Below are 14,289 nucleotides of genomic sequence, written 5' to 3'. Positions count from 1 at the left end.
CATATGTGAAAGGCAGAAAAAGAAGATTGAATTTTAAACTGTGAATTTGTTATATGCAGATTAATACACATATTATATTTAGCATGATTGTTTATGTCACCTTTGAACTTAACTCTGCTTTCTTTTGTTTGCTGCTTGATTGCTTTCACTGATGCTCTTTTCTTTGTTTTTTTTTCCTTTCTTCGTGAAACTAAACACTACAATCCTCAAATTTAAAAAATTCTCTCTTAAATAAGTATAGTCATAAAAATTAATTGGGGATATATTAATCTACCCTGAAAATGCTGTTATACACCCACAATCTATCACCTCTTCACAAAGAAATAGAAAAGATCCTTTACTTGAAGTGATTTTTTAAATAATATTTTAATTTTAATTATTTTATTTCATATTTAACAATATTATTTAATCATGTTATTGGGTATTATGTTTTTTCTTCATCTATTGAGATAAATATGAGTATTTTAGTGTTTTTGTTATTTTGTTGTTGTTCAATCATTTTACAATTCTTTGTGGCCCCATTCAGTAGTTTCTTGGCAAAGATACTGGAGTGGCTTGCCATTTCTTCTCAAGCTCATTTTACAACGAGGCAGACTGTGGAGTGATTTGCCCAAGATCGCACAGATAGTGTCTAAGTCTGGATTTGAACTCAGGTCTTTTCTTCTTGACAATTTTAGCATAAATCCAATCTGGTCATGATAAATAATGTTTGCTATAATTTTACTGATACTATAAACGTATAAGACATCTTCTTCATTGTTTTTCTCATATGTATACATGTATTATTCTGTATTTTCTTTCTTTACTTTGTTTTTCTATGGTTCAGATATCAGCACCATATTTGTCTCATACAGGTGGTTTGGAAGGATGCCTTTTTTCCTTATTTTGCAACTATTTAAGATTGTAATTCATTGGTCTTTGGATATTAGAATTTACTTATAAATACATCCAATTTTGTTATTTTTTCCTGTGGGAGTAAGTTTATAGTTTTTTTTTCAATTTCTTTTTTTGTGATTGAATCACTTATTCTCCATTTATCATTCCGATAATGAAATTGTTTTATTTTTTTCTACAAACATTTTCTTTTATCATATCTGCTTATACTTTTTTTTTTTTTTTTGCCTCCCTGCCCCCATTATCCTATTTACAAAGAAGAAGTTGTTGCCTATAATATTCCTGGGAGTTTTCATTCTGAGACTTTTAGAAGGTGATTCCTAGATTTCTCCTATGTTCATTTTGCCTTATAATATTAATATTATTATTAGCAGTTTTAACTTATGATTTATGAAAACATGGCATCAAGGATTTTTGTTTAGTCATGGTTTTAGTGAATTTCAGTTATATTTTTATATTCTTCTTCCTTTAAAATACAGCTCAAAATCCACCTTCCACATAAAGCCCAACTTAATCCCCTGAATACTAATGCCCATCTTTCTAAACCACCTGATATTTAATTATGTTGTATTTATTGCCCCCCAATAGAATGTGAACTCTTTAAGAGCAAAAATTACTGCTTTTTTTGTACTTTTATCCATAGAACAAATAATACCTATCACATAATAAGTACTTAATTAATGCCTATTAATTGAGATGAATATTAGTTTAAGGAATTATTAAATATTATTAAATCATAGATTTAGATCTGAATAGGACCTTAGAAGGTTTTGATTCCAATATTATCATTTTATAGATCAGAAAACTGATTCAGCTAGACTGCCAATTGCTCAGGGTTCCCCATGTAGTAAGTACTTGAGAAAGAATTTAAATATGAAGAAACTGAGACCTTGAGAAGTTGAGAATTTGCTTGAGATTACACAGGTATTCAATATTGAAACCCAGTATTCCAGCTACAGAGCAAAGTACCAGAATCCAGGCCCTCTAAGGTGTCAAGTGATTTTGACAAAGCTATAAAAATGGGATTGAGAATTCCATGTTCTTCCTTGCCTTTTGACTATTTGCTAAAATTTATTGTTCCACGATGGAGCTTAAATGTATGCATAAATTTGGATCAATACCATCAAATATTTTAATCTGAAAGGAATTGATAGTCACCTAATCCAACCTCCTCATTTTATACATAAGGAAACTAGACTTTAATAAGGGAAAGACATAGGAATTTGAATCCAAGCCCTCTGCAGGGTTCTACACTCTGAATAACATAAGTCCATATATACAAAATATGGATTGTATATATTCCATATATACATGCATATACATGCACATATATGTACACAATAGTATAGTATCACTTATTTTATATTCATTTGTGTATATACATATAACAGATTTCTATACACATATATACATACACACATAGAATATATAAAACATACATAATATATAATATAACATAATATATACAATACACACATATAATAGGAATAGATGTATGTATATGTATCTATTATATATGTACTATATCATATGCATTTGCACATTCTATTGTATATATGCATATGTATATAAATAGAATTACATGTGTGTACACATACATACATTATTTATATATACACACACACATATACATACACACATACATATATATTATACACACACAAACACACACACACTCAGAGCGCTCTGGAGGAGAAAGTGAGGCAGGTAACTTTGCATAGCCTTCCCTCACTTAAATCTAATTCACTTGTATGTCATAACATCATCTCCCTGATGTCATGGTCCTTTTCAAAAAATAAGGACAAAAAATGTTTGTGGCATCCCTGTTTGAAGTGGCTAGAAGCTGGAAAATGAATGGATGCCCATCAATTGGAGAATGGTTGGGTAAATTGTGGTATATGAATGTTATGGATTATTATTGTTATGTAAGAAATGACCAGCAGGATGAATACAGAGAGGACTGGCGAGACTTACATGAACTGATGCTGAGTGAAATGAGCAGAACCAGGAGATCATTATATATTTCAACAACGAATACTGTATGAGGATGTATTCTGATTGAAGTGGATTTCTTCGACAAAGAGAAGATCTAACTTAGTTTCAATTGATCAAGGATGGACAGAAGCAGCTACATAACTTAGTTTCAATTGATCAAGGATGGACAGAAGCAGCTACACCCAAAGAAAGAACACTAGGAAATGAATGTGAACTGCTTGCATTTTTGTTCTTCTTCTCGGGTTATTTATACCTTCTAAATCCAATTCTCCCTGAGCAACAAGAGAACTGTTCGGTTCTGCACATATATATTGTATCCAAGATCTACTGTAACCTATTTAACATGTATAGGACTGCTTGCCATCTGGGGGAGGGGAAAAATCGGAACAGAATTGAGTGCAAGGGATAATGTTGTAAAAAAATTACCCTGGCATGGGTTCTGTCAATAAAAAGTTATTAAAAAAAAAAAAAGTAAGGACAAACAACAAACAAGAGCATATATAATTGATAGTATAATCATACAATATATTATGTAAAGCATAATCATATGTTACATTTATATTATCTATTATATATAATAGATATATTTATTTCTGTGATATATAATTATATATGTGTATATATATGCACATATATACATAGATATATTAAACAAGAGATAGACAGATAGAGAGATTAATTAAAATGTCCTAAGATCACCTAAAGAGCCCGGTGGGACCTGGAGTCATGAAGACCTGAATTTAAATCTGGTCTCAGACACCACCTGTGTGACTTTGGACAAGTCACTTAACCTTATATACTTCAGTTTTCTCATCTGTAAAATGAGCTGGGGAAGGAAGGACAAACCAGTATCTTTGCCAAGAAGGCTTCAAATTGGGTCATGAAGAGTCAAACATGATTGAAATGACTAAACGACAAAAATGTCACCTAAAGAATTTGTCAAATCCCAGACCTCTCCTCTGATTTTTTATTTTATATGCCATGCTTTTTTAATGCTATATTCTATTAAGAATTAGTTTAGGGGATTTAAATGACTTATATTCTGCTTGATGCTGAAAGGTACATGATTAAACTCTGCAAAGCTTTCACCTTGAATTCCTCTTTTACTAAATGACCTACCAGAAAGCTGATCTTTATTATTACTTGCAATTTAAAATGGTTGTTTTTACAAAATGTGAATTTCCCTAATAGCAATGAATTACTTTATCTCCTAGCACAAGGCTTCTTAAACTTTTTCTACTTACAATCCATTTTCACTTGAGAAATTTTTATGTGACCCCAGTTATGTGGGTATACAAAACAAGTATACAAATCAAAATTTACAAATAATAAATCATAAAGCAATTTATCTTAAAACATTTCCTTAGTATACATATAACTTTTTCCCTTTATTAAAGACAAAAGAAAACTTGAATACAATAAGATGAAAGTGTTTGTTTATTTTTACCTTAAAGAATTAAATCTTGGCAGAATATTTGATACTGCATAACAGAGCATTTTCAACCCTTTTTAGAATTAATCCATATTTTGATATTGCATGACCCCACCACTGTTATGTGACCCCACCACTGTTATGTGACCCCAAGTGGGATCACAATTCACAGTATAAGAAGCTTTGTCCTAGAATAACTATTCTGTATCACCATGGGCTCTCTAGAGAACAGAGAATGACTGTGAAACACTAGTGCAGGATGTCAAAGAGAAAGATAGGGAAAATTTAAAAACATTGCACATGATTTGGCAAGCTGCCACCTTTAAGTCTGAGCTCTGTATTTGAAGAGCAGCTAGCTCTCTTTAGTCATATAGCTGATATTGATCCTGATGTGTTCAGCCTTGGTTGGCTCATTCTATATTAACCTTTCAAAGTTCATGTTAATGTAGAAGTCCCTCTAATGACTAGAATGCATGATTTCTTCTCAAATGAATAATTATATCTTATTTCTTTAAAGTAGAGCCCTTTTAGTTCAGCTCATGGATTTGGAAGGGGTAAGTACCCTTATCTACTTGCAGAATGAGCACCATTAGCCATTATTATAGAGCTAATGCTGTCTAATGACAACATTTAAATAATTATTAATGTTGCAAATTGTACCCTATTTTGTTGTTGTCCAATAAGCCTGATTGCTGCTGATTACTTCCAATTATACTATCACACAGGCTCACTTACAACACCGTAAAAATACCCTCACAACAGTTTAAGAAGATACAATTTTTTGTTTTTGCCCAAGAGGGATAGCCAATGAATGTGTCTAAGATTTCCTGTTTTCCCCAGTGTAAACCAAATGTTTTCCTCAACCTTTTTGTGACTCTCCAGCCTGAATACTTTCCCAAACTTTCCCATTAGCTTATCATATACAATTTGCCATGAAATAGCAATAGATAAAAAGTTAATGACCTTTTCGGTTTGAAAATGAAATATGTATATCTCCCATGTCAAAGTAATTGATAATAACTTAAAATTTTCTTTTTGTATCTCTTCTTCAAACTCGGTATTCAGCTTTGTCTTTAGGCATCCAATTCATATTTCTCAACCTCTTGGAATGCTGATTTTTCCTTTCCAGATTTTCTCCCAATCCAAATATTTTCCCTCATTTCCAGATTTCAAAACACAGCTTTAAAGCAGAAACACAAGAAACAAATTGTTTTTCTAAGTAGTACTACCTCATCAGTTATAGACTTGTCCTGTTATTTATGCCATTGGTGGCAGCTTTGTACTTTAGTACTCAAATAGAACCATGATATCATCAATGTGACCATTCCTACCAGTGGTTCAGACCTCAATCCATCCTCTCCTTGTAATCTTTTCCATGTCTTCCCATAAAACTTCCATAAAGGTTAAATAATTTAGTATATCTTAAAATAATAGATTTAATAATTTAATAGTCTTCCTTTAAGTTTTCCAATATTTTGCAGGTTCTATAAACAGGTTATCTGTGTATGTGTACAGCTTTACATGTTTTCTGTCAGGTTAATTTAAAATAAAATTTGAATTGTACAAGATAGAAAATAAGCATTTATTAAGCACCTTCTAGAGTAGCTTGGTAGTGCAACAGATGAGGGTTAGACCCGAAGTCAGATTTCTTTTCATGAATTTACCTCAGATACCATCTGTGTGTCTCTGGGCAAATCATTTAATTCTGTTTTCCCCAGTTTCTTCATCTGTAAAATGAGTTGGAAAAGGAAATGGCAAACCACTGCAGTATTTTTTATAAGAAAATACCAAATATGAATGCCAACAATCAGGCATTATGGAAAACAACTAAATAATTAAAAACACCTTCTAAGTAGCAGACTCTATGCTAAACACTTCAAAAGCAGTTCATGTGAGCTTCACAGCTCTGGAGGTGGATACAATTATCTCCATTTTACAGTTGAGAAAAGTGAGTCAAACAAAATATAAGTGACTTGCCCAAGGTCCTACAACTGGTATGTGTCTAAAGTTTGATTTGAACTCTGGTCTTTCTGATTCTGGGTTGCCCTAGCTGCCTCTATTTCCAAGAAGATTAAAGTTTCTCAAGAACTGTAGTGAACCAATCTTTGCACTCCATAAATGCCTTTTAAATACTTCATTTATTTGTAGGATTGAGAATTTATATAAAAGCTGGATTTGAAAATTTATATAAAATGATATAAATCAAAGGAAGGAAATCTGTAAGAGCATATATGATGGCTATAAAAGTATAAACAGAGGGGCAGGAATGAAACAATTCTATACTTGGAATGATCAGGCTGGGCCCAAAGAATAAAGAAGAAAATGCACTTCCTTCCTTTATTTTGAAGAAATGGGGAATTATAGGTTTAGAATATAACAGTGACCATCAGACCTAGTTGATGTATTGGTTAGATTTGCTGAAAGGCACCTTTTCTTTCTTTTTTATTTTGTGTTACAGGGGATAAATCTCTGGGGGATAGAAAGGGAAGTAATGTATTTGGAAATTAAGATAATAAAAAATAAATGATATCAATAAAAAGAAATTGAATTGAAGCAGAACTGTAGGGATAAAGACACACTGAACTGGAAATTGTGCAACTCCAGTACTGTTCCTCTTTGAAAGCAATAAAACATTCAGTAAATATTTATTAAGCACCTACTAGATTCCAAGAACTATGATAACTACTATGCTAAGTTCTGTACTTAAGAATTTAAAGTATTTTAGTTATGGAGAGCTAGATCCCTTTTTTATAAAAGGGGAGAGGGGTATACTTTCAACATGTATATGGCAGGTGGATCCAATTCCATTAAAACATCATTACTTTCTGTAACCCCAAACCCAGAACCATAGCTTTAGTTTTGTATAGCTTAAATTCCATTGGAGGAGTTGGGGAGGGCCCACTGCTGTTTTCCTGGAATGTTAAAATTTGACTGGTATCTAGGTTTCCACAGGAAAAGAGAAAGGGCCCTCAGCTCCCATTCAAGTTTTAGGTTAGCTCTGTATTGCTCCAAAAAATGCTTTATTTTACCATACAGAAAACCACCAAATATATGTGCAATCTGATCCCATAAACAGTCACCACACTGCAACACCTGCAACTCCTACCTTTAGACTCATCATCCTCCCCTGGATTTGAGTTTCTAATTCAAAAGGAAGAGTGCTAGAGATGACTATTCCTTTTCTTAATACAAAGGGTAAGTCATATAACCCTGTTTGTGACAGTTTCCTCATCCATCAAATGAACTGGAGAAGAAAAAGGCAAGCCATTCCAGTATCTCTCCCAAGAAACCCTTAATGGGCTCATGAAAAGTTGGACATGACTGAAAACAAATGAACGACAATAACTCAAGCCCACATACCTCACAATATAATCATTGGAAAAATTAAAATTTGTTCTACTGCTTTGTGGCTCTGTTCCTTCCAACCCCTTGGCTCTCACTGGGTCTAGGAATTCCTCTGCCAAGCCCAGGAATTTCTCTGCTGCTTCCATCTGCTATCGTATCTTGAGCCACATGGTTTCCTCTCTTCTGAGTCCACTAGGATCCCTAAGGGAGTCATGGCAATTTGGGGCCAGGTAAATTTCCCTTCAGAGAACTGCAGTCTCTGTCTAACTCAGTTAGTCTTTGTTCTTCCTATTTTTAAATTTTATTTTTTTAGAAACAACATATAGACTGATATAATGCTTATAGAAATATCCAGCTTATACATGTGCAGATTAATAAAAGCAGGGGTGTGCACATCCAAAATAAACATATGAATAGGTATTGTACCCATGTGCATGCTCACACAAATAATTATATGCCCACAGAGATGTAACAAACTCATGGGCAAATATACAGCATGTATGCAACACAGTAACACAGGTGCAATGTACATTAAAACATGCACTTTTACTATAAACCACAAACATGTATAGTTATACAAAAACATAAACAAATACATTCTAGTAGAGCCCACAAACATCATGCATATATAAGACACAAAGATATACATTAACATACATAGTAACACAGCATCTACACATAGGTATAGAACAAATCTATCAGAACATGAAGAGACACAGAGATGTATGCACACAAATGGGTGGATATACACTATGCACAAGAAAACACAAACAGTTCTGTGTATACATACATATACATTGCTGTACGCCTGTGAAACCTGGACAGTATACCGGTGTCATATCAGGAAACTGAGTCACTTCCATTTGAATTGTCTTAGGAACATTCTGAAGATCATCTGGCAAGACAAGGTACCAGGGTCCTTTCTCAAATTAAACTGCCAAGAACTCCAACTCTCCTGCAGAGAGTGCATCTCAGTTGGGTTGGCCATGTTGTTTAGATGCTAAATGTAAAAGCACTTCCCAAAAAGATCATTTTATGGAAAAGCCACATATTAACATTCCTTTCTGGAGATATTAATATCTCCAGATAAGACATGAACTCGCTCTGGATATAACACAAAAGATCAGTGATATCACATTTAAAGTGCAGAGCAATGTGGGCTCACAAGGTGGTCAGAAAAAGGCGGTACGAGAGTACTCTCAAGGTCTCTCTTTAGAGCTCTAGAATTGATTATATGACATGGGAGACGCTGACATAGAACCACCAAGCATGGGCTCTGTGAGCAAAGCAGAATTGAATTAGCTCAGAAGAAATGGAAGATCTGCAAAGTTAGAGACCTCACTCCAAATGTTCACAGGGACTATTTGTGCCCTACCTGTCGCAGAGCATTTTAAGCTTGTATTGGTCAGAGTAGCCCCAGTTGGACATACTACACTTAGACTTTAACACAGTGATGTCCTCTTCAAGGATCTCTTTGTGAACAGATAACAACCAACCAATATGCAGTATATTGAATCCATATACACACATAATTAGATATAAAAATGTGCCAACACAATATGCATACACACAAAGCCCTGTGTTCTATATAATTTTATATGCATGGATGTTTTCTATATGCATACATGTACAAAGTGTGTTGTGTATATTTTCCTGCGTCTGTGTGCTTGTTGATCTAGCTTGTATATTTAGATAAGTAGAAAACATGTTTATGTGTATACATGTGTGTGTATGTGTGTGTATATCATATATACTGAAATACATGCCAACAAACACTAATCTAACAATTTGTCAAAGTAGATGTATGTAGATATTGAATATATATGATATACATGCATGTACACACACATATATAGTGTATTTAATAAATACACTAATAGAATAATGTATTTACTAATTACATATGCATAAAAGATAGGTATATGGATAGATATACAGCATGCATTTATATATATTAGAGATATAAACAGCATGTATAAATTCACATAATATTCACATAGACTCCAAATACGCTGGTACATACTAATGCAGATATGGGTACATATCTGTACCCATTCACACATATATTTCAATAGTATATACACACATTTTTTAGTCTAGATCTACATATATTTGTATAGTCACAGTGTATGCACATGGAAAGATTTGTAGCACATACCATTATACAACTAGCAAAAGTACAAATACACACATACATTGGCACAATAGATGCAAGATATGCTCTCTGATTTGTCAAGTCTCAGAGTTGTAGCCCACATTGCTCTGCCACTTTTAATGTGATATCACTGATCTTTTGTGTTATATCCAGGACAAAGTGAGTTCATATCTTATCTGGAGATATTAATATCCCCCACAAAAAAGACATAATCATTATTTTTTAAATGTTTTTATTTCTTTTGAAAAATATTTCCCAAATGTGTATAAGAATTTTTGATGTTCTTTTTTTTAAATTTTGAATTTCAAATTCTTTCCTTCTATCCTACCTTTGCCATTTTCATTGAGAAGCCAGGCCATATGATCTTGATATGATGTAAAGTCATGTAAAACATATTTCCGTATTGTCAAATAAAGAACGTGAAAAAGTTATACTTCAGTGTGCACTCAGAATTTATCATCTCTCTCTCCAGTGATGGAAGGCATTTTTTCATCATAAGTCCTTTGCAATTATCTTTGATCATTGCAGTGATCAGAGTAGTCAACTCTTTCACAATTGATCATCATTACAACATTGCTGTTACTATAATTATTTTCCCAGTTCTCTCTTCATTTTGCATCAGTTCATGTAGATCTTACCATGTTTTTCTGAAACTTCCCCCCTCTTCATTTTTCCATCATAATCATATACCCCAACTGACTTAGCTATTCCCCAACTGATAAGCATCTCATCAATTTTCAATGCTTTGTCACCATATTTTTTTTACAAATAGGAATTTTTAATCTTTTAAAAAAATTTTGTGATATAGATTTATTTAGTAGTGATATTGAATTTGTTCTCAAGAATGGTTTCCCTAGCTCACAGGTCCATCCCAATTTTCGAGTTCCAATTTTTTTTCACAACCCCTCCAGCATTTGTTCTTTTCTGTCATGTTAGTCAATCTGATAGATATGAAGTAGCATCTCAAAGTTGCTTTAATTAGCATTTCTCGTTTGCTGGAAGATGGCGGGGACGGACTGCGGCGCGCTGCTGGATGAAGAGCTCTCCTCTTTCTTCTTCAACTATCTCTCTGACAGTCAGTGTGGGGGCACAGGGGAGGAGTACCTCTATGAAGACTTCCAAGACCTTGATCTCTCCCAGTTGGATGCCAGTGACTTGGATTCTGCCAGCTGCTTCAGTGAGCTTCAGTGGGGTCTTGAGACATCTGAAAATGGGTTCAGCCAGTGTGGCACCTGCAGGGAAGACTCAGAACTTTTCCAGATCATAAGTGGTGAAATTGAGGCTTTGTTGGCTGCTCTCACCGAAACCCTGGATGATATCCAGGAAGAGGACATGGGCTTGGCTGCCTTTCACACTCTGGAAGATAGGGATGTGCCTACCCCAGACCCCACCTCACCCATTCCCTCACCCAAAGCCAGTCCTGATGCCCTGGATGGGCTGCAGGCCCTTGGATCTGAGGTTGATGAACTTTCTCTGTTGCAGAAGCTACTCCTCTCTCCATCCCATGCTACTCCAAGCATGGAAACCCAGAAGGAAGGGACTTTTCGGCGGCAAGGATCATCAAAGTCAAAAAGCCAGAGACCTTACCTCAAGATGGAAAGCCCCCAGGACAAGAAGTCCTCACCTCCCCAGACTCAAAGTCGAAATTACACTGAATTGCACAGGCATCTCACCTCTGCTCCTTGCTGTCCTCGTACTGTCCCTCAGGCTCTAGACAGGGGATGGCAGCAGCTGCCTCCCTCCCCACCAGCCCAGAGCCCTTGGCCCACCATCAAGGAAGAAAGTGACTCGGGCTAGGATTTCCTAAGCCTCAGGCTCGCCCCGGCCTCATCCCTGGCCTCCCCTGTGCCATCTGAAGCAGTTCCCGGGGACCAGTTTGCCTGTCCTGAGGACATGCATGCCATGGTGGAGCTGATCCGCTACATGCATACCTACTGCCTTCCCCAGAGAAAGATGCCCGTCCAAACCTTGGCAACCCCCCCCCCCAAGTCCTGCAGCAACCCTCCCAAGAAAACCAAGGCTGACTGCACGCTACAAAAGACAGCATCCGGCAAGAACGAGGAGGGGAAGGCACCAGAGAACCTGGTGCAGAGGCCAGCAGCTCTCCAGCCTCCCAAAGCTTCCTGGTCCAAATTTTCTATCCTGAGAGAACTGTTGGCTCAGAACTCCTCTGTGACGTGAGCAAGCCCTATCGGCTGGCCAGGCCAATCTGTGCTTCCCTGTCACCCAGTACCAAGGTCAGTCCAGGGCCCTTGGAGGAAAGCCAGACCCCTATCTGAGAAGGCATGTGAGGTCCGGATCAAGGCCTCCCCTGGGACCACCGAGCCCAGCTCCAGCTTCAGGCTCCTGAAAGTGGAAGTGAAGGAAGAAGTCAATCCGGTACCAGTGACAAAGGAGGAAGAGAAAGAAGGGCAAAGGGAGGCAAGAATGTGTGCATAGAGTCCACCTCTGTCAACCGGGACCAAGGTGGGACTGAAGCCAGAGAGCTCTGTTTATGCTGTTCAATGCTCTAAGAGGCTGAACCCTGAACTAGGCCCATGGCTTTCATTTGTAGATGAGGTGCCCCAAGAAGAGAGGGCAGACCCTCTACCCTCCCTGGGCCTGGACCCAGAGGCCTATGATGTGGAAGTGGAAGTAGAGATGGGCAGCCTGGAGGAAGGACAGAGTGTCTGCAACCAGTCCCAGCAGAGAGCGGCCCAGCTCCTTGCCCTGGAGAGTCCCAGTGAAGAGTGGCAGTGGTGAGACTGACGAGGACCACAGCTGCCCTCAGTTATGCTCGAGAGAAACTCCCAGGTGTTTCACACTGGCCTTTTCACAGAATGACCCTTCACTGGGGAAGAGGAACTTTGACCAGGTGCTGACAGTGGAGCTCTGTGGGACAGCAGGTTTCACACCACCAACCACGCCACCCTACAAACCTATTGAGGAAGACCCCTTCAAGCCAGATGTGAACCATAGGCCAAACAAAGAGGCAGCTCCATCCATCCTCTCCCCTGAGGGTCCTTGGCCTGTGGCAGCTGCTAGAGGATCTCATAAATCCCGAAAGAAGTATCCTGAGCGGAGTGAGCTCTTGGCCCACCCAAGCCGAGCCACAATTCAGCCATCTCAGGTAGGCCAGAAGCGTCCCTTTTCCCGGTCCTTTGGAGACCATGACTATTGTCAGGTCCTCAAGCCAGAAGGATCCTTCCAGAGAAAGGTGCTGAGGTCCTGGGAGCCCTCCTCAGTCCATACAGAGGACAGATCCCAGTCCAGGGTTTCCAGGGTTGATGCACAAGGACTGAGAAAGGAAGGTGGGAGCTGCAGAACTCCCAATAAGAACAGCAAGCCCCTAAGAGACCATGAGATCCGAGCCAGCTTAACGAAGCATTTTGGGTTGTTGGATGGTACCTTGGAGGAGAAAGATTTTGCCTTATGCAAGAGCCCAGAATATGATACTGTTTTTGAGGACAGCAGCAGTGACAGTGGTTTCCTCTTGGAGGAAGAAGAGGACAATGAAGATGACAATCTCTGTGTCCATTCACTTCCATGTCAGCACTGCCTCCACCCAAGACCATTCAGCAAAGCCAGTTTGCATCACTGCTCTCGGAGCCGATCAAGTTCAGGCTCTTTGTGTCACAGATCTAGGTCCCCAGCAAACCGGAGGACTTTCAGATGTGGAAACAAGGAGTGTTGTGGAGAAGGAAGCCCAAGTATCCAGCATATTGAGAAAAGGAGAGAAAAGGCCATTGGAGAAGGCCGGGTGGTGTACATTAAGAACCTCTCCAGTACCATGAGTTCCAGTGAACTGAAGAAACGTTTTGAAGTATTTGGTGAAATTGTGGAGTGTCAAGTGCTAAAAAGGAACAGGAGGGGTGAGAAAGATGGTTTTATTACCTATCGGTGTTCAGAGCATGCAGCCTTGTCCCTGAGGAATGGTGCAGCCCTGAGGAAGCGCAACGAGCCCTTCTTCCAATTGAGCTATGGGGGACTTGGGCAGTTCTGGACCAGATGCACTAACTTTGATTCCAATATAGAAGAGGCTTTGGTGAAAAACAAGTATGAAGCCATGGATTTTGACAGCTTGCTGAAGGAGGCCCAGAGAAGCCTACATCGATAACAGCCTCAGTCTTAGAGGAATACCTCAATCAAGGCCCTTCCAATATGTTTATGTTTTCAAAGAAATTAAGTATATGGAGAGAGAGAGAGAGAGAGAGAGAGAGAGAGAGAGAGAGAGAGAGAGAGAGAGAGAACGAACACGAGAATGAGAGAGAGAGACTGAGACTGCTGTCCCTTTAAATCAATGTTTACATTGAACAAAGCTGCTTCTGTTTGTGAGTTTCCATGGTGTTGATGTTCCACTGCCACACTTTAGTACCCTCGCTTCAGATTGGTTGTTTCGGGTGCGTCTGTAAGCATTCTGCCATCCAGCCCCTAACTGCCCACCCCCCAGTTTCCATTGTGGAGTTGCAGCTATGTTCCCATCACATTT

At 37.8% G+C, this 14,289-nt stretch overlaps 1 pseudogene; it reads left to right on the top strand.

Annotated features, from left to right (window-relative positions):
* The first annotated feature begins 10,623 nt into the window (after positions 1-10,623).
* On the top strand, positions 10,624-14,043 carry LOC100927413 (annotated as a pseudogene).
* The last annotated feature ends 246 nt before the right edge of the window (positions 14,044-14,289 follow it).

This window comes from Sarcophilus harrisii, chromosome 3 (genome assembly GCF_902635505.1).
Source record: "Sarcophilus harrisii chromosome 3, mSarHar1.11, whole genome shotgun sequence".
Taxonomy (NCBI): Eukaryota; Metazoa; Chordata; class Mammalia; order Dasyuromorphia; family Dasyuridae; genus Sarcophilus; species Sarcophilus harrisii.
The sequence above is the reverse complement of the archived record's forward strand: the minus strand, read 5'-3'. Positions and strand labels throughout refer to the sequence as shown.